Source organism: Pleurodeles waltl, chromosome 6 (assembly GCF_031143425.1).
Source record: "Pleurodeles waltl isolate 20211129_DDA chromosome 6, aPleWal1.hap1.20221129, whole genome shotgun sequence".
NCBI lineage: Eukaryota > Metazoa > Chordata > Amphibia > Caudata > Salamandridae > Pleurodeles > Pleurodeles waltl.
Genome location: NC_090445.1, coordinates 647,663,957 through 647,684,411, shown reverse-complemented (window position 1 = coordinate 647,684,411; position 20,455 = coordinate 647,663,957).

The window sequence follows — 20,455 nt, the reverse complement described above, 5'->3', positions numbered from 1 at the left end:
AAAATACTGTTGTATAACTGTGTCCCTGTTGTCCGTGTCGTCCCCGTCGTCTTCCTCCTCTTCACTCTCCACAGGCTCCACAGCTGCTACAACACCACCATCTGGACCATCCTCCTGCAGGAAAGGCACCTGGCATCGCAAAGCCAGGTTGTGAAGCATACAGCAGGCCACGATGATCTGGCACACCTTCTTTGGTGAGTACATTAGGGATCCACCAGTCATATGGAGGCACCTAAACCTGGCCTTCAGGACCCCGAAGGTCCGTTCTATAATCCTCCTAGTTCGGCCATGTGCCTCATTGTAGCGTTCCTCTGCCCTGGTCCGGGGATTCCTCACTGGGGTCAATAGCCAAGGCAGGTTGGGGTAACCAGAGTCACCTATTAGCCACACACGATGTCTCTGTAGCTGTTCCATCACATACGGGATGCTGCTATTTCACATGACATACGCGTCATGCACTGACCCCGGGAACTTTGCATTTAGATGGGAGATGTACTGGTCAGCCAAACAGACCACCTGGACATTCATCGAATGGTAACTTTTTCTATTTCTGTACACCTGCTCATCGTCTTTTGGGGGTACTAAGGCCACATGGGTCCCATCAATGGCACCAATGATGTTGGGGATATGTTCAAGGGCATAGAAATCACCCTTCACAGTGGCCAAATAACCCTCCTCAGGGAAAACAATGTATCTCCGCATGTATTTCATCAGGGCAGACAACACTCTGGACAAAACCTTAGAAAACATAGGCTGAGACATCCCTGATGACATGGCCACTGTTGTCTGAAAAGACCCACTTGCCAAAAAATGGAGTACTGACAGAACTTGCACCAGAGGGGGAATCCCTGTGGGTTGGCGGATGGGGGACATCAGGGCTGGCTCCAGCTGGGCACACAGTTCATGTATAGTGGCTCTGTCAAGTCGGTATCGCAGTATTATATGACGTTCCTCCATTGTCGACAGGTCCACCAGCGGTCGGTACACGGGAGGATTCCTCCTTCTCCTCGCATGGCCCAGCGGACGGTGCCTAGGAAGGACAACATGGAGTGCAGAGTCCAGCAACCCACAGGTACGTAACCACAGCTTGCACAGTACACGAATCGCTATGCATTGAATGGCTTGTATGAGTGGCAATGCAAGGCCTAGGCCTGTGTGATGCAGTAGAAATTAAGCCATGTGGGCCCTTGAAATGGCGGCTGCCTGACCTGAGAAGTGTGACAGTGGGATGTGAGGTCAATGCGCTGGCGTGGCACACCGTGGCGGTAGGCGGTCGAAGACTGCGGCGCTAAGCTGCATTGGTTAACATTGAACCCTATGGGTTTCATGAGCCAATGACGAGGTGCGCCGGCGGTCGCGGTACACACCGCGGCGGTACGCACCGCCGCGGGCGTGACCACCATTTTCTATCTGATTAATCACTCGAGACCTGATCATCCACAGGAGAAGACCTATACTGCAAGTGCTGCTGTGAACTCGGTCTGGAAGAGACAATGGCTGCTGCGACTGGGGAAAGGGCCCCTGCCTTCACTTCAGAAGAGTTGGAGAAACTTGTGGATGGGGTCCTGCCCCAGTATGCGCTACTCTACGGTCCTCCAGACCAACAGGTAAGTACACTGTGTGCACGTTGAATGGGCTATGCCTGGGTTTTGTATGGTGGATGTAAGATGGTGGGGTGGGGAGAGAATGAGGAGTGCAAGGCATGACAGATGAGAGCATGTGCCACATGGCAAGGTTGGGGGGGGGGCAATCACATCTAACATGCAGATAATTAATGATATTTACTTTTCCACCCTGTACATGTCAAATAGGTCAGCGCCCATCAGAAAGTCGCCATTTGGCGTGCCATCGCCAAGGACGTCCGGGCCCAGGGGGTCCACGACAGACGGGGCACCCACTGCCGAAAGAGGTGGGAGGACATCCGCCGCGGGCCCAGGAAGACCGCCGAGTCTCTGCTGGGGATGGCCTCCCAACGTAGGAGGGGTGCCAGCAGACAATTGACCCCCTTGATGTCCCGGATCCTGGCGGTGGCCTACCCCGATTTGGATGTGCGCGTGAGGACATCACAGCAGACACAAGGGGGTGAGTACCAGTACATTCAGCTATCTTTTCACGCAGTGGAGGCGTCTGGGTGGGGGAGGAGGGCTGTGGGTGACATTAGGCCAAGGCGCTTTCTGTAGTGTAGTCACCACCTTTAGGCATGGCCCTGTGCCCCCGCCCCCAACCTCTGTAGGGTGCCAAGTACAGCAATCGAAGGTCCAGCATTACCCATGTGCGCATTTGTTGTCCATTGACCTGTTGGCCTAATCACAAGTACTGAGTAGTGTACCCCGATTGTGCGGCGTAGTGCATGAGGCTCCTGTGTCTGTCCTCTCCGCCAACGGTGTTGACTATGCATGCACTCAACCTGTCTTTATGTCTCCCCCCACCCTTTTTCTTAATCTTCTTGTGCATGTGTGCATTAGCATCATCAGGCGGAGGAGAATTGGCATCGGAGCACGAGGGAGCTGCAACTCACAAGGTAAGAGGACCCGTAAAGTCAAGGGCCGCCGCGAGAAGGCTGACACGGCTGCCCCCAAGGAGCAAAGTCCTGGCCCGTCACCTGCCACAACATCCAGGGGAGGCAAGGGCCAGAGAGCCTCATCTAAGGAGGGCAAGGGCAGCAGGGCGTAGAAGTCAGCCAGCAGGGGCGCGGACCAGGAGGGCCCCACAAGCCCAATCCCGCGTGTGACGGAGGACACCCAGGGGCCCAGGACTCCGTCACAGAAGGGTCCAGCAACTGCATGGTCGGAGGGCGACTAAGCATGGAGTCCTGGCCAGGTCTGGCTCCCTTGAAAGACACGACAAGCACCGCTGAAGAGGGCCCCGCCGTGCGGAAGGGCACAGCTGAAGAGGGCCCCGCCGTGAAGATAGGCACCGCTGAACAGGGCCCCGCCGTGCGGAAGGGCACCGCTGAAGAGGGCCCCGCCGTGAAGATAGGCACCGCTGAACAGGGCCCCGCCGTGCGGAAGGGCACCGCTGAAGAGGGCCCCGCCATGAAGATAGGCACCGCTGAACAGGGCCCCGCCGTGCAGAAGGGCACCGCTGAAGAGGGCCCCGCCGTGAAGATAGGCACCGCTGAACAGGGCCCCGCCGTGCAGAAGGGCACCGCTGAAGAGGGCCCCGCCGTGAAGATAGGCACCGCTGAACAGGGCCCTGCCGTCTCAAGCACTGCTCCGCTGGGCCCCGCCGTCTCAAGCACCACTCTGCTGGGCCCTGCCGTCTCAAGCACCGCTCCGCTGGGCCCCGCCGTCTCAAGCACCGCTCCGCTGGGCCCCGCCGTCTCAAGCACCGCTCCGCTGGGCCCTTCCTGTTAAGCACCGCTCCGCTGGGCCCCGCCGTCTCAAGCACCGCTCCGCTGGGCCCTTCCTATCAAGCACCGCTCCGCTGGGCCCCGCCGTCTCAAGCACCGCTCCGCTGGGCCCCGCCATCTCAAGCACCGCTCCGCTGAGCCCTGCCGTCTCAAGCACCGCTCCGCTGAGCCCTGCCGTCTCAAGCACCGCTCCGCTGGGCCCCGCCGTCTCAAGCACCGCTCCGCTGAGCCCTGCCGTCTCAAGCACCGCTCCGCTGAGCCTTGCCGTCTCAAGCACCGCTCCGCTGGGCCCTGCCGTCTCAAGCACTGCTGGCCCATTGACAGTGCCGGTTCGCTGTCGAGCTAGTGTTCACGCTGCACTCTGGGCACGATGCCTCCTCCAATACCTGTGGAGTCTGTAAGCCACCTGATGGCCTATGTGTCTGCACTCCCCAAGATGGCACAGTGGGCAGCCCACCCACTGTAGAGACTTGAGAGACTGTGGCTTTGTACTCCCCAGGATGGCACAGTGGGCAGCCCACCCACTGTAGAGACTTGAGAGACTGTGGCTTTGTACTCCCCAGGATGGCACAGAGGGCAGCCCACCCACTGTAGAGACTTGTGAGACTGTGGCTTTGCACTCCCCAGGATGGAACAGTGGGCATGGTGGACCCTTCGTGGATCTGGCGTCGTGGACTCATGTGGCTGAGGTGACCCCCTTTCCCTTCCCCCTGAGGTGCCTGTCGTTTTGTCATCTGATGCCCCAGCAGTGTTCTCTCCAACGGACTCAGGTCTCCTGTGTTTGCCCGTGTGTTGATACACTTTGGCCCACGGACAGTGGAAATTTACGTGACTGTGCAGGACTTATTGCCTATATTTATCGGTTTCGCAATGTTCTTACTTGATTTTTTAACATTTCTTTTTGCTATTTTACCCTGACTTCAAAGAACCTATTTTATAGATAAATTTTGTTTCTCACTTTAATTATGTCTTTGCATTATTCCGGGGGGTTTGGGTGGTGTCACTGTGACTTGGTGCTCTGCATTGGTGTGTAGATAGTTGGGGGGGGGGTCGCATATGTGTGTGCCCGTAACCTTTCGTCCTCCCCCCTCCCCTGTGTCGTAGGTGCAGTACTCACCGTTGTCTTCTGCGCCGGAGTTCGTACTTGTGGTAGATGAGCAGGTAGACAATAGCTGGTAGGATGTTTAATTCGGGTTCCATGCTGTTCTCTGTCCTCATGGAGTGCATAGAGGTGAGCGTTTTCCCGTTCGTAGTCTGTTTCCGCAGTGTTTTTATCGGCGGGGCTCCCGCCCCGGAAAAGGTGGCGGATTGGTGAGTTGTGATAGGGTGGGCGGTACATTGTCTGCCGCCTGCCTGTTGGCGGTGACCGCCGCGCTGTTTGTCTGTCCCGCGTTGGCGGTCGGTGTGTTAAGTTGACGGGTTGTGTTGGCGGTTCCCGCCAGGGTCAGAATTCCATTTTTTGGACCGCCGGCCTGTTGGCGGGTTGGCCGCCGCTTTAACACCGACCGCCAGGGTTGGAATCACCCCCTTAATTTGGGAATTAACAAATAAGGGTATTTGGAGAAGGAAATACTGGGCTGGTAGTTTGAGTAACAGTAACAGTGCCTCCTGGGAGCTGTAGTCATGTATCTCCCTGCACTACACACACTGTACAAATGGTACATCCTCCCCCCACCCCAGGTGAGTACACTTCAATTGTGAGTTCACAAACAGAAGCATTTGGAGAAGAGGACACTGTGCTGGTGGTTGGAGTTATTAAAACAGTGCCTCCTGGGGGTTGCAGTCATGTCAGTCCCTGTACTATGCACCCTATAAAAATGTTATTCCCCCAGGTGAGTATATTTCAATTGGGAGTTCACAAACAGGGGTCTTTGGAAAAGTGAAAACAGGGCTGGTGAGTGGGGTAACAGTAGATGTGGCAAAAGGTGAGCTTTGAGTATGCATGACATTGCATTTTGGTGATATTTTTAGTGTTCTGACTTACCCGACTCTACTCCCCCAGGTATTCTTGTCAAGCCCTCTGGATGCAAGATGGCCAAGACCTTCTCCTCACACGGAAAGAGGAGATGTAATGGGCCATTGGGAGGACCACCACCAGTCTTCTTGGCCTGCAGTTGGTGCCTGGAGACAAGGGAATGGACCTTGCCCCTGAAATCATTCCATCTCTTCTTGATGTCCTCCTTTGTCCGCAGGGTGGAGCGTACAGCATTCACTCTGTCAGAAATCCTGTCCCACATTTCCATTTTCCTACTGAGAGGAGTATACTGCACTTGTGCTCCAAACAATTGTGGCTCTACTCCCATGGTTTCATCCACCATGACTCTCAACTCATCTTCTGAAAAACAGGGATTTTTGAATATGACATGATGGAAAAAAATAAATAAATATAAAAACATGTGAAGTGACATACTAAACAGGGTTAGCACAATAGAGTGTGAATGGAGTGAAATGTGTGCAGGGTGTTTGGGATATTGAAAAAAGAGGTGCCTAATTTATGGTGTGTGGATTAGTAAATTTGGTCTATCTTTCTGGGTCTTGCTGTGAAAATGCAGAGGATTGTGGAGTGTGAAGGGGTGTGTTTTATAGTGTCTTTTGCAGGTGTGTCAGCTGTGTTGTTTTTAAATCCACTCTATGTGCCATTGTGTATTACTTTGGTGACTGCGAACCACTGTGGTTCAGATCACCATTGGCTCACCACCATGGGTGTCCGCCACAGTGACTTTGTGCTTGTGATAAGGGCAGCGGTTGGTCGCTGAGCTGTCGCGCTGTCCTTTTGAGGTACTGGTAAAGAAGCTGACTTTCGGTGGGAAAACTCTGAGTGGGAGAAATTCTAAATTTGCACCCAAGGAATGTCCCACACCTTTCCAGATCCTTTTGACCCCTTCTCCCGTTCAACATGTCTACATTCACACTTTTCTGGAGCTTGGATTCCTCCAGAAGGGCAAGGCTGCAAGCTGTAGCTGAACAGGGCCATATAACCTCTCCATGATGTCCAGCTATAATATCCGTATTGCTGTGGAAAAGCTCAGAGCGGAAGCAACCTGAATCTTTGATTCAGCCGCAACACACATTCATTGGATTGACATGACAGGTTTGTCCCGGTCTTCAAGAGGTCTTTGGAGCCAAAAGATTCTTAAGACCTGGGTATTTTAGGACCTTAGGAGGACTACACTTTGAAACAGCCAAGGGTTCCAGGACCTAAGGAACAGCACTTTGGGGGTCAAGACTCACTCCAGCCAAAGCCACCAGCAGGATCTCAGGTAGTTCCAGTTGGAACTGATCTACTGGCCTCTTCAGGAAAGGGCTTCTAGCAGCTTGCAATGGCCCCATAGCTTAACAGAAGGTCAACTATTTAACCCTTTTAGTCCACATCTTTGTCCTGGGTACATGTCAGAGCAGAACCAGCATTTCAGCTCTCTTCACAGGTTTCAACAGCAGGTGCAGTCCTTCTTCCATCTTCCACAGGTCCAGTAGTATTCTGATGAAGGTATTCATGGGTTCTACATTTATGCCTGACACTAGCCTTTGGGTTGGGGTGACTCTTGGCCCCTCCCTAACTGATAGGAGAAAGGTTTCCTGGGTTAACCATACCTACTTTACAGCAATGCCTCTCTCTGTCTGACTACAAGATAAGATAGCAAAACCCTCCTCCTCTTGTGCAGAGCCACTGTGCTTACCCCCAGTGGTGTGAGCATGGAAATGAGCAACCTCTCTTCTTTTGCTACTTCAAAGCAGTTTGGGGAGTAGCTCTTCTTCCACTGTGATTGGTGACTAACTGTCTGGGGTATTCTGTTCAGCTGGCAGCTACATTTGGCTGTAACAGGGTAGGCCTCTTTGAGGTTAATCAAGTTCCTGGGCACAGCCCAAATGATCAATCTGTCAGAGCAACAGAAATACCTCTCCACACCCAAGGCCTTTGTCCTGCTCTTGAAGCAGTTTTCACACTGCATTAAGGGCGCTATTCAGCTGCTAAGTGACAGTTGGAACGCATGCACATGGGCCCCCAGAGGCTTTAAGCAGCAAAAGGTAGCTTTCTAAAAGTACGTTTTCCTAATAGTTATTACAGATTTGATTTTACCATTGAATTAGATTTGAAACCAAAATTAAAAAGAGCCTTTGAATTATATTTCCAGATGTTTCCTAACAGAAATTAGCTTTATTGTACGTGGTAATGTAATCCAGTGCTTGTCCATACAAAAGTTTGTTATGCTAAAGTGAAAATAGAGTTTGGGACTTTTTCACTGTAGGGACATATGTAACATTACATTTCTACATATCCTACTTTTAAATACCATGCACCCTGCTTCAGGGCTTATAGGCCTACATCGAGGTGACTTATTAATATTTAAAAGGGTGGTTTTGACCTGTCAAAGGGTTATTTTCACAGGTAAAATTACAGTTTAAAACTGCCACAGGCAGGTCACAATGGTCTTGAACTCAGTGCCGCCATGGCTGACCATGACTCTGACTGCCACCACCCTGTCAGGAACCTTGTTCCTGGCAGTTGCGGTGGTCCGACCGCCAGGGTCATAATCTGGCTGTCAGACCACTTGGGGTGCCGCAGCCGACTGCCACAGAGTGGGCCCAAAGATGCCCTTTCTGTACATGTAAGTCACTCCTAAGCAGGCCTCAGACAGCCCAGAGGGTAGAGTGCAAAGTGTTTAAGATACAGGACATGTAGTTTTACGTTTGACATGTCCTGGTGCTCAAAAACTCCCAAAGTTGTTTTTCACTACTACAAGCCTATCTCTCCCAAAGGATACAATTGGGATAAACTTATTACATTTTAAACATGTTACTCACAATCTGGAAGAGAGATACTTTTTAAGTTTGGTGTCTTTAGAATCACAATTTAAAATCACAACTTATTGTGAAGTCAGATTTGGAATTATAATTCTGAAAATGCTACATTGAGGAAGTTGGCATTTTTTTACTTTAGTCATTTGGTGCCTGTTGCCTGTCTCTGATCACTTATCTGGGGTGGGTGACAGCTGAGCTTTGTGTAGTCCCCTAGACAGCCACACACAAAGGGAGTTTAGGTGTGACTTGATGGGCCATCCTGGGGGAATGGGAAGTAGGAGCTTAGCACAGCCTCACATACACCTAGTTATGCTGTGTCCTGTCCCCACGCAAAGGGCTGCATAGCCCCCTGTAGTGAGTCTGGAGCTAGGGCAGGACCTCTGCGCATTTCAAAGACCTGTCTTTGAAGTCTCCCCTATTTCAAAGGCCCAACTGGGTATAAATACTGGACCTCTGATACCACCATTTCAGTACACCTCTGGACCTGTGAAGCCTCCACCTACAAGAAGGGCTGATGTGCTGTTGAATGACTGCCACTCTGCTGGACTGCTGCTTTACAGGGTGTGGTATCTTCATGTACTGGGCATCTCATCTCTATCTGTAGAATGCTATTATGTAAAGGGTTGTTGGAGTCTTGTGGGGATTCTGGAAGGTGGGAGGAGAACTGGTTGAGAGGAGGAAGATAGTGGGAGGTGTTGTGAGCTGCTGGATCGTTTATTGTGGATGAGATAATTACTTTGGACTTAATAAAATCCCATTAAAACAACCTACTTTGGATTATAACTTCACATTGGCGACGAGGATGGGATACGTTGGTGAAATTATCTCAACACAGATATTGGAACTTCTACTTTGAACACAGAACAGGAGCTCTTATATTGGATGACTTTATTTTGGATCCAACAATTGAAACAACAAGGTATGTGGCAAAAATAGGAGGACTTGTAAGGATTTATTTCCATAATTCGTTCTTTGGATTGTCTGACTTAAGCCCTGTCTCCTAAAAGAAATGACTTGGAATTAATAACTGTGATTTACAGTCTATGCAGAGGGCTTAATTGACTAAGGTCAGGTTTGCTGTACAATTTCATCAAGTTTAATAATACTCTATGGACTTGATGTGTTAGCCTTACCAACAGTTGCCGCACGACGCCGGTATATTTTTGAATATTTTGCTCACTGCGTGAAGCTGGCACGCGTCGTTTTCAATTGCCTGGTTCTGTGATTGATGCGAGCGCTCGCGCTTCCTCTGAAGCTGCGTTCCATCTCGTGCGCTCACCGATTTCCTAAATAAACAAACAGGAACTGCCGCGTGTGTGTCTTGTAAAGTGGAGCACGAGCGCACGCGCTTCTTCTGAAGCTGCATTTTCATTGCGTGCGCTTGCCGATTTATAAACAAACAAAGACGAACTGCTACGATTCACTGCGCCTCCCGGATTTTCAGTGCAGATGTTTAAAATGTTCCTTGGGCATTTTCTCAGTGTATAAACACAAGAAATACATTTACGAGTATTTATTACAGCCTCATTTTCATAAAACAAGACGAACTCAACGTAGAAAATAGCCTCTTCGTTTTGTGTATCACATTGAGGGCTCAAAGGTACTAAATGTTTGCTTGTATTTTAGACTGAATTTGGGGAAGACTATAAAGTGAAGGAGCTGTACATTAGACTTTACATTTTACATTTTAGTTCAAACATGCAGAATATACCACCTCCTCCTTTTTTCTTAACTGTACCTGGAGATGCTCCTATAATTTGGTCGAAATGGAAAAAGTCATTTCTTCATTACACAAGAGTTTGTGGTTCATCTATATCTAATGAAAGGAAAGTCTCACTCCTCATGCATTGTTTGGGATGTGAAGGCTTGGAAGTCTTTGAAACGTTACCTGAGCCTGAGGATGAAGGGGCAGAATTAAATGAATTTGAACTTTGCATAAAGAAACTGGATCTTCATTATCTTCCAAAGATTAGTACAATTTTGGAACGCTACCATTTTGGTATGAGAGAACAAGGACAGAATGAGTCTATAGAGGAATATATAACAGCCTTGAGGTAATTGGCTGCAACTTGCAAATTTGGGGTGACTCTTGAAGAACGCATAAGGGATCAGTTTATGTTGAAGTGCTCCAGTGACAAAATCAGACAAGAACTTTGGAGTAAGGATGATCCTACGCTTCATGAAGTGATAACTATTGCTAAAGGTGTTGAGCACACGTTGGCGTGTGTTGGTGAATTAGAGAAAAATAAGTATCCTTCTGTGAATAAAATTGGTCCGAAGAATGAATCACAAGAGAACAATGTTTTAGAGGTTGATGGAAAGAAGGATGAACTTAAGTTATCACAGATACAGAAATCTAAGTTTAAAGATACAAAATGTTTTCGATGTGGAAACCTGGGTCATTTTGCGTCTTATAAAAAATGTCCTGCAATTGCTGCTGTGTGCAAATTATGTGGAAAACGTGGACACTTTGCAAAATGCTGTAGATCGCCAAAGGAATTACCTTCTACTTCTATTAAGGTGGTGCAAGACCGTATCTTGATGGTGGAGGATCGTGTCACTGAGAAGAAACATCCTAAGGACATTGTAAACCTGGGGGGTGTTATGTGTGAAGTCCTTTTTGATTCAGGAGCTTGGTTAACTCTTATGTCTAACAAAACATTTGATAAATATTTGAGTCATTCAGTGAAACTAAAAAATCCCGATGTGGTTCCAGGGGGTTATGGTGGCCAAGCTATAGATCTGAGGGGATATTTCGAATCTAAAATAGAGTTTAAATCTAATTCTATTGTGGGTAAAATATATGTACCAGTAAAAGGTGACAGTGTTATTAGCTGGCCACATCAGAAGGATCTTGAAGTTATTTTGGATCCTAATAATCCTACGCCTGTGATGTTGAAAAAAGATTTTAAAAATGATGTTAACAGAATATGTAAGATATCTGATGTGGTTAGTGACAGTGTTTTTCCAGATTTTGTGAACGAATTCAAGAGCGTGTTCACTGATACATTGGGATGCCTTACTAAGTATGTACACCGTATAAAGCTTAAAGAAAATGCAGTACCAATCGTGTGCAAGGTGCGACCCATACCAATTTCTGTTAGGGAGGATGTTCAGAAAGAACTACACAGGTTGTGTCAGTGTGGTATCATAGAACCTGTTGAAGCCTCGGAATGGGTTTCACCGGTAGTGGTGGCACGTAAACCATCTGGTGAGATTCGTCTCTGTGTGGATTTGAGGAATCTCAATAAAGCTGTTGTTAGTGATGTATTTCCTCTTCCCAATATCTCTGAGATGGTAACTTTGTTGCATGGAGCTAAATATTTTAGTACATTAGATTTAGCTTCGGCATACCATCAGATTATGCTCCATGTGGATTCTAGGGATCTCACAACCTTTATTACACCTTTTGGCACTTTCAGGTTTGTGAGGATGCCTTTTGGGTTGGTTTCAGCTTCCTCTGTATTTCAACGTGTGATGCATGATTTGTTTGGCTCAGTGGAAGGAGTGAAGTATTTTCAGGATGATATTTTGGTTTTTGGTCGGACAAAAGAGGAACATGATGTGAGGGTTAAGGGAGTTCTTAGAGTGTTGGGTGATCATGGTCTTACGTTGAAACTGAACAAATGCCATTTTGCGAAGGAGGAAATAGAATATTTGGGACATAGAATTACTTCTTTGGGGTTGTATCCCAAAAGAGAGCTGGTAGAGAGTATTTTGAATCTGCGACCGCCTGAGAGCAAAGAAGAGCTTCAGGCTTTCTTTCGTATGGTGGAATTTCATGGGAAATTTCTTCCAAATCTTGCTGCCAAAACTGAAAGTATGCGTAAATTGCTAAAGAAAGGTGTTAGTTTCAACTGGTGTGAAGGTTGTGAAAGGGAATTTATTGAGGTTAAGAATAGCTTATCTAAGGTAGGGTGTTTGAAATCTTTTAATCCTAATGAACCGTGTGTTGTTATGACTGATGCTAGTACTAGAGGTTTGGGTGCTGTGCTTCTACAAAAAGGTGATGTACATGATTTAAAACCTGTGGCATATTGTTCAAGGACTTTAAGAGGTTCAGAACAGAATTACTCAACTATTGAAAAGGAAGCTCTGGGTGTTGCTTGGGCGATAGGGAAATTGAAAAATTTTGTATGGGGAAGATCCTTCAATGTGTACACGGATCACAAACCATTAGTTGAGGTGTTCATGAAAAAGGGCCTTGATCAAATTTCATCCAGGATTAGTAGATGGGTAGTAAATTTGCAAGATTTTGATTTCAAGGTATTTTACGTTCCAGGGGCATGCAATAACACGGCTGATTGCTTATCAAGACTTACGTTGGTTTCAGAGGAGGACAGTTCTGAGGAACAGGAGGATAAGTTTAGTGTGTGTAGCATTACGGAGGGAGTTGTTAGTCATGATGAATGGGTACGTGAGGTTGCTAATGATCCTATTCTACAGAGTGTATGTGATTTCATAAAGAGCAAATGGAAATTTGCAAATTTAAGGAACTCTGAAAAATTAAAAGGGTTTTGGATGATAAGAGATGAATTGTCAATTTCTGATGGTGTGTTACTACGTGGTGAAAGACTAGTAGTTCCTGGTACTTTGGTGGATAGGATCATTCAACTTGGACATTCTGGTCATCAAGGAATAAGTAAAACCAAATCAAGAATTCGCTTGAATTATTGGTGGCCAGGAATGGATGTGGGTATAGAAAGGGTGGTCAGGGATTGTCCTGACTGTTGTAACAGTGACAAGATCTATAGAATGAGAGTACCATCGATGTGTATCAGAAGTCCGGCTAAAAGACCGTGGGATATTGTTGGCATGGATATCGTGGGTCCTATTTATGGTAGAGGTGGGATTAGCTATATTTTGGTTTTGGTCGATCATTTCTCCAGGTGGGTGGAGATCGGTATTGTGCATAGTGTTGAAACCAAGAGGATTATAGTTCTTCTGGAGGAAATCTTTGCTCGGGAGGGTTTTCCCAATGCTATTCTCACGGACAACGGACCACAATTTGTTTCCAAAGAAATGGAAGAGTATCTCATGAAGTTGGGAATTAAACACAAGTTGTGTTCCCTCTATCATCCTGAGGGAAATGGAATTGTTGAAAGATTTAACAAATGTGTCAAAGAGTGTGTTCAATTAGAAATGGCAGCAAGAAGATGTTGGAAGGAAGGATTGAAGAGATTTTTGATGGCTTATCGTTTTACTCCACTTACTTCCACAGGGGTTGTTCCGTTTGAGTTGTTTAGGGGAAGGAAGGCTAATACAATGCTGGTCCGTGGTTGGGTTGGTGGAGGCAAGAATGATGCCGTGTCTTGGTCTGGTAGAATACATGAGGAGAAGGCGGCGGATAGGAGGAAGGATTATTTTGATATGACGAAACGTACTTGTGATGTGAATGTGGAAGTTGGGGACAAGGTTCTGATTAAGAGACCAACCTTTGGTAAAAGTGGGAGCAGGTTTTGGGGACCATTTACTGTTATAAAGTTGTTTCGAAATGCTGTAAAAGTGTGTGATGGAAGAATTTGGAATTTCAATCGCATTGTTGTGTCTAAAAAAAAAACGTCTGTGTAAAGATTCCATGTTGAATCTTTTCCTTGTTTATTATTCTACTTCTCTATATGCGTTTTTTTTTATCTTAGTATTATGATATTGTACAAAGTTTCTGCTGTTACATGTTTTTGTTTATTCTGTTTGCTTTGGGGGGAAAGATGTGTGGTATCTTCATGTACTGGGCATCTCATCTCTATCTGTAGAATGCTATTATGTAAAGGGTTGTTGGAGTCTTGTGGGGATTCTGGAAGGTGGGAGGAGAACTGGTTGAGAGGAGGAAGATAGTGGGAGGTGTTGTGAGCTGCTGGATCGTTTATTGTGGATGAGATAATTACTTTGGACTTAATAAAATCCCATTAAAACAACCTACTTTGGATTATAACTTCACACAGGGCTCCTGCCTTGCTATGCTTCCCTGCTGCCTGCAGTTCCCCTGTCTGAGTGAGAAGGACTGGACTTGTATCACTTGAACACAGAGTGACTCCAAGGGCTAGCTGGCTGGCATCCTGATTGAAACTCTCAGGGACATAGAAGACTTCCAACCACCCTGCCATCTGTGAGTCTTTCCTTCCAAATAGTGCCACCCCACACCTGGGGCCTTGGAAATGGACCTGAGGAGTTTGCTATAATCGAACCAATCCATCCTCCTCTGCGGGAGCAGATTCGATGACTCACAGCTCTTGAGTGGATCAGCAGTGGTGCATCATTGCGTGGGTCGGAACCAAAGCAAAAGACCTGTATCGCCGTATCTTGAGCCTGGCACATCACCTTCAGAACTACACTATGTGACACTTTGCCTGGCACCAGCTCCTTGCATTCCTTGTTAACTGCACCTCGTGATAATGCTACAGCTCTGCATTGCAGCCTCTATCCTCATTGGGACTGCTGCATCACCTCAGCTGCGCAAAGCAGCTTTGACCTCGGCATTCTCAATACAAGCCACGTAGAAGGGATCCTTGATGACAAAGTAACAGGACCACGCAGCTTCGTCACAACTCAGAACAGATGCAGTGCATCAGCTGTGTGACCCATCTGTGTTTCAGACCCACACAATGCTCCACAACCAGGATTTAAGTTACTTTGGTTCCGCTGGCCTAACTGGGAACCTGCAGCTGGCCTGCAGTCCACAGCAGTCAGCTTAACTTTTGACTTAGTCCCTGTCCTGCACGACCAGATCTCTCCGGATGGTGCTTCTAGTTATTTTACAGTTCACTCTTTAAAAATTCATAGCTCAAGTTCTACTTATTGGATTTTTTTTATTTTTTATTTATTACATTAAGTTCTATTTCCTTAAGCTGATGGGAGATCCTTTTTGTGTGGTGTTGTCACTGTTTTACTGTTTGAAGTGTTGCACAAATACTTTACACACTGCCTCTAAGTTAAGCATGGCTGCTCTGTGCCAAGCTGCAGAGGGTGAGCAAAGGCTAATTTAGGGTTTACCTGATGCTTACCCTAACCCAGTCAATCAACAACCAAGTAGTCTGAGTTGATATATATTCATCATGCTGGTTCATGATATGTCTCGGATTAATGGAAAGTCCCCCAATGTAGGACACAATTCAGTTGTCTACCTTATATAAATATCATGAATTAATCACTGAATGAGAGAACTTTTGGTCCTAGATTATCAAACGAAGTTGTGCCAGAATGCTGCAACATACATTCCCTTGTGAGAGTGTGAATTTTCCAACATGTTTATTAATGATTTTAGCATATTAATTATACTTTGAATTAACATGTAAAAACTGGTGACTTTTGAAAACGGTCACCACGGTTCATTTTCTGTTCTTAACTGAGTAAAATTCTAATTAAATGTTGTAGTTATTTTCCATAATTCAATGCTTACATAAAAGTGTATTTGATGCTCTAATAGATGTGCCCACAGCTACCCCTAGTGGGTTGCTGCATTATGTGTTACAAGGCCATGTTTAACTGAATTCTTGAATAAGCTGAGTGTTCTATTGTTTGAGAATGTTACTAATACGTGGTTTCTTCCTCGAGGATGGAAGTGGATGTAGCAAGTGAGAAAGTTTCTTCCTGAGAAGAGAAATTTAGACAAAATGGAACAATGGAGCTAAAGACGAGACGGAAGAGAAAAAGTCACTGTTGAGAAAATATTTTTGTTAACATGACATCGTCGTATTTTACGTTATCAATTAAAATTACTATTGGCTGAAACGTAACCACCCCATGAACTGACCAATCATAAGCTTTTTGAAGATTAGTATAACAACTTGAGTACGATTTTTCTTTAGGCAGATTTTAATTAGAGAGATCAAATTCGTTAGATTCCAGAGTTCCTGCTGATGGTTCGAGTCGCATTAGCAGTGTGGGTTTAGCTGGTGTTAGGCCCAATTCTTCTGAAGACATACCTAATGGTGTCCCCTTGCAGAAGCAGTCTACATGTTGTTATCGATTAGGGTAACGTATGATATTGTAATGTTATATGTTTCTCTTTTCCTTTGCAGGTACAAGCTATAATTTGATTGCTGCATACATTTTTTTGTTTTTTTATAATAACCCGAGTTAAAGAGATTTTTTCTAAATTTGTGTTTTTAAATTCTTTTTATATGAAGCCCAACATGTTGATGCTAATTTGTGGTTAGTGAGGGTATTAACTTAGAATGCTCAAGATTCATATTGACATCTTTTGAACGTTGTACAAATGCATACTTTGCCATTGTTACCAATTCTGGTGCCATAAACAAGTGTAATCCTTTTGGAGATTATTTGTTTGATTGTTTTGATTAAATTTAGATATATAAAACTTTCTAATCAGCCACTATTAATTCTATATGCTTATTGTTGGACCTGGCCCTTTTACAGGGTCATTCCCCAGACTTTTTGCTTTTTGCCTCCTTATTTTTCTGACTTTTGTTGGCTGACGTTTTGACTCTGAGCACTTTTTCACTGCTAACCAGTGTTAAAGAGCATGTGCTCTCCCTTACAAAATTGGTATGATTGGATTATACCTAATTGGCATATTTAATTTACCTATAAGTCCCTTGTAAAGTGGTATCCCTATACCAAGGGCCTGTAAATTAAATGCTGCTAGTGGGCCTGCAGCGCTGCTTGGGCCACCCACTGAAGTAGCCTGTCAAACCTATCTATGGCCTGCTAGCGCAGAGCCTGTGTGCGCAGTTTTCTGCCACAGGGACCTGGCATCTAAATTTACTTGCCAGGCCCAGAACTCCCCTTGTACTACATGTAAGTCACCCCTTAGGTACGCCCTAGCTAGCCCTTTGGGCAGGGTGCCATGTATGTAGAAGGCAGGACATGTGCCATGTTGCGTGGCCTGTCCTGGTAGTGACAAACAGCCTAACTTGGTGTCTCACTGCTGTGAGTGCTGCCTCCTCATAGGATTGCATTGGAAATGCCCTGCCTTATGTGTAAGGGGAATTGTCTGATTTATGAGGGGGTAGCGTAGGCATGTTTGGTATGGTTGTGATAGTGGTGAGAATTGCTGTTTACTGGTGTAGGTGTATTTTATATTACTATCACAGAAATGCCACTTCTAGAAAGTGCACATTTATCTGTGCTTATGACTTTGGGGTTTTGCAGCTTGTCTCCAATCCACGTCTGGGCAGACTGACAGTTGGGGCTTTGTGCATACTTCTCAGTCAGCATGAACACAGGGAGGGTGTAGGTGTCACAGAGGTGCATCTACATATTGTAAAGCCTTCCTGGGCTGAGAGAAGGGAGAGGCGAGGCAAACCTGCATTTGTAAAGGCTGTGCCCTGGCCTCACACAATAGGGCCTTTAACCCCCCTACAGATGTTGGGAGCCTGTGCTGAAAGGAGAGAGGGGGCACCCCCAGAACCAGTTGTAACTGGCTGGAACCTCCTCTCCCTACCATTGGAAAACACACTGTAAACCCAGTATAAGTACAGGGGAATTTTCCCCACAATCTGAACACAGAATGCTGATGAATGGACTCACCAGGAAACCACCTTGGACTGCTGCTGCTGTGCTGACCTGTGACTTGCCTGGTCACTAGTAGGAACTGCCACCATCTGCACCCCTTGTACTGGCCTGTAGCTGGGCCCACCAGCCTGTGCTTTTCCTTGTTATTTTGCTGTTCCCAGGCGGAGGGTGCTGTGGCCCCTGACCCCTGCACCAATCTCTACAGCTTTGTCTTAGCACTTTGAAAAAGCGCTCACTCTTAAAAATTGCTGCAGAAGATCACCGCCGCAGCCCGGGCCTCCAATTTGCCCTAGCGCTTTTAAAGACGCTTTATTTCTGCTCCCCGAATCACCGCCACAGCCCGGGGAAGTTATTTTGGCAAAGCGTGAGTGTAGCGCGCTTACCGGTGCCCCCAGGGCACGAAGAAAACCTTCTTCTTTTCATCTGGAGCAAGCGTGCTCCTATTGGTGCCCCCGGGGTGAGGACCGCTCCATGGAGCACCCCGGGGCACCGGTAAACCCTGCCTTGGGCCAGGACGTCATCGATAGTCGGAGGGAGAGGAGGACACCTCTCCCTCCCTTGTGGAAGTCCCGGAGGACTTTCCCTTGTCGGGAGGCCAGGCAGTAGTCTCACCGGATGCTCGCCCGGACCGCTGGCTTCCTGGTTGGCCCCCTCGTTGGCCAGTGGCATTTTCTTGGGGGTCTCCCCCCCTTGAAGGGCCGACGGAGGCCCAGGGAGACCCCAGGAGATTGCGGGTCCCTGGAGGGGGGTGTGTGGCAGCCCCCTCCTTCCTCAAAGGATTTCCCTGACCCGGGGCCCCCCTCGTGAAGGCCTAACGAGGGCCCCAATAATCTCAGTCCCCAGAGGGGCCCGTTAACAGGATTGAGGAGGTGCGTGCCGCCCACTTCTCCTCACCAGGAAATCCGAGAACCCCGTTTTGCGCATAGGAGCGCCGGGGGGCCCATTGTTCACCTTCTAGGCACTGGAGGTGCCTTCATCCAACCAGGTACTGTTCAAAGGACCAATAATAGTTGCAATCCAAAATTCTTTCTACCAACTTTTATTGATTCACATATTACCTACCTGCATTTGATGTTTTTACATATGTGCTAATGTTTCTTTTATGTGCATGACAAGCGGATATGTATTTATATGACTTGTGAGATATTCTCTAATGTTCCTTTTATGGGTATTTAGGAATTGTTCATGACAAGTGCATATAACTCTTATTGTAATTCCTGACTACTGCTTATGTTGCAGAATCCTGAGTACTTACGTGTTCTAATGTGACAACTGTGTATTCTTGCAGAGTATTAGTAACCTTGTGTAATGATCTGACAACTGCTAATGTAGCAGGGTATTACTTACGTGTAATGTTGGTCTAATTATGTTTTGTGCAATACAGATTATTTTTACATAGCTCAGTGTTGTGTTTACTTTGTGGTGTACATTTTGCGTCATGTATGTTGTGTGTGTTGTGCAAACGCTTTACACATTGCCTCTGAGATAGGCCTGACTACTCGTGCCAGGCTACCAAGGGGGTGAGCAGGGGTTATCTTAGACATGTAACTCCCTTGCCTTGACTAGAGTGGGTAGGTTCTGCCTGGCTGAGGTGCATACCCTAGCCAACCAGAAACCCCATTTCTAACACTTATCATTTGTGTTTGAGAGTTATTTTTGTGACATTAGCATTGTTAATCTAGGGAAATCCATTTTATAATTATTTTAATAAACTGGTGTGTTTCTTGCTGGAGGTTCGAGATCTTTGATTATATTGATTATTGTTAATGATTACATTCCACATTGATGACATCCCCTCATTCCTATGTCGTACCTATCCATTGACCTCTAGTGCAGAATCCACTATTCAGTTCAAGTAACAGCTAGGATTTCGTAGCGCTGCAGCATGCTGAGAACTGTCAATGAGAAGCGATGAGCTGAGCGGAGCCCAGCTGATGTATGTTTTCCTTCTGAGGAAACACTCGCTCCTAACTGAAGTCTGATAATACAGTTTCTCCACTGTTAACAGGTATGCAGTGTGCTGAGTCCCAAGAAACTCTGGAGGTATGTGAGCTACTCCATGCTTTCATAGTGTAGCACACAGAAAAAGTATTTAGTGTGTAAGGATGCTGGGAACATTATCATCATGTTTGAAATGTTCATATTATTTTTGCTGCTGATAACGTGCCTTAGCACTTTTCTAATTATATTCTGTGTGGTTATTACTCATGCACTAAGGAACAGGATGAGAGTGTTGAAAGAAACACTTTTAAACATAAATAGTGTATTGTCTTAGGGCAGAATGTGTGTGTTCTATTGTTATTCTATCTTCTATATTGTTATCTGTGTGTTGTTATTCTAAAGAACAGAATTGGGTTTGAATTACCACTGTGTCTCTGACCTCTTTACGGGACTGTTAGTAACCTAGAAAGCACGGATACCAACCCGGCAGATAGGTCAAGTGGGGCTGCGTGGGTCTACATTAACCTGAACTTCCTGCTTTAGAGCTGGGACACTGAACTCAGTCCAAGCACCTATGGGTAGGAAAGCCAAACCTTGTAGAGGTAGGACTGAGCCCTAGTTTACACAACAATATAATGAAATTTGATGAACAAAGATCTCATAACTAACATTTATAAAGTGAAATATCCGAAAGCAATTATTAGCAGACATTTTTACTGTACTGAAATGTTCCAACTTCATCGCTCCTAGAAAAGGGAAACCCTGCAGTTTGACAATATGTTTGCAACTGTTGTATTTGTTTTACAGGATGACTTTTGAAATGTGTTGTGGCAAATGCTTTTTAAAAGTAGTGCCAGTATCTCATTAGTGAGATTCCAGTAAACACAG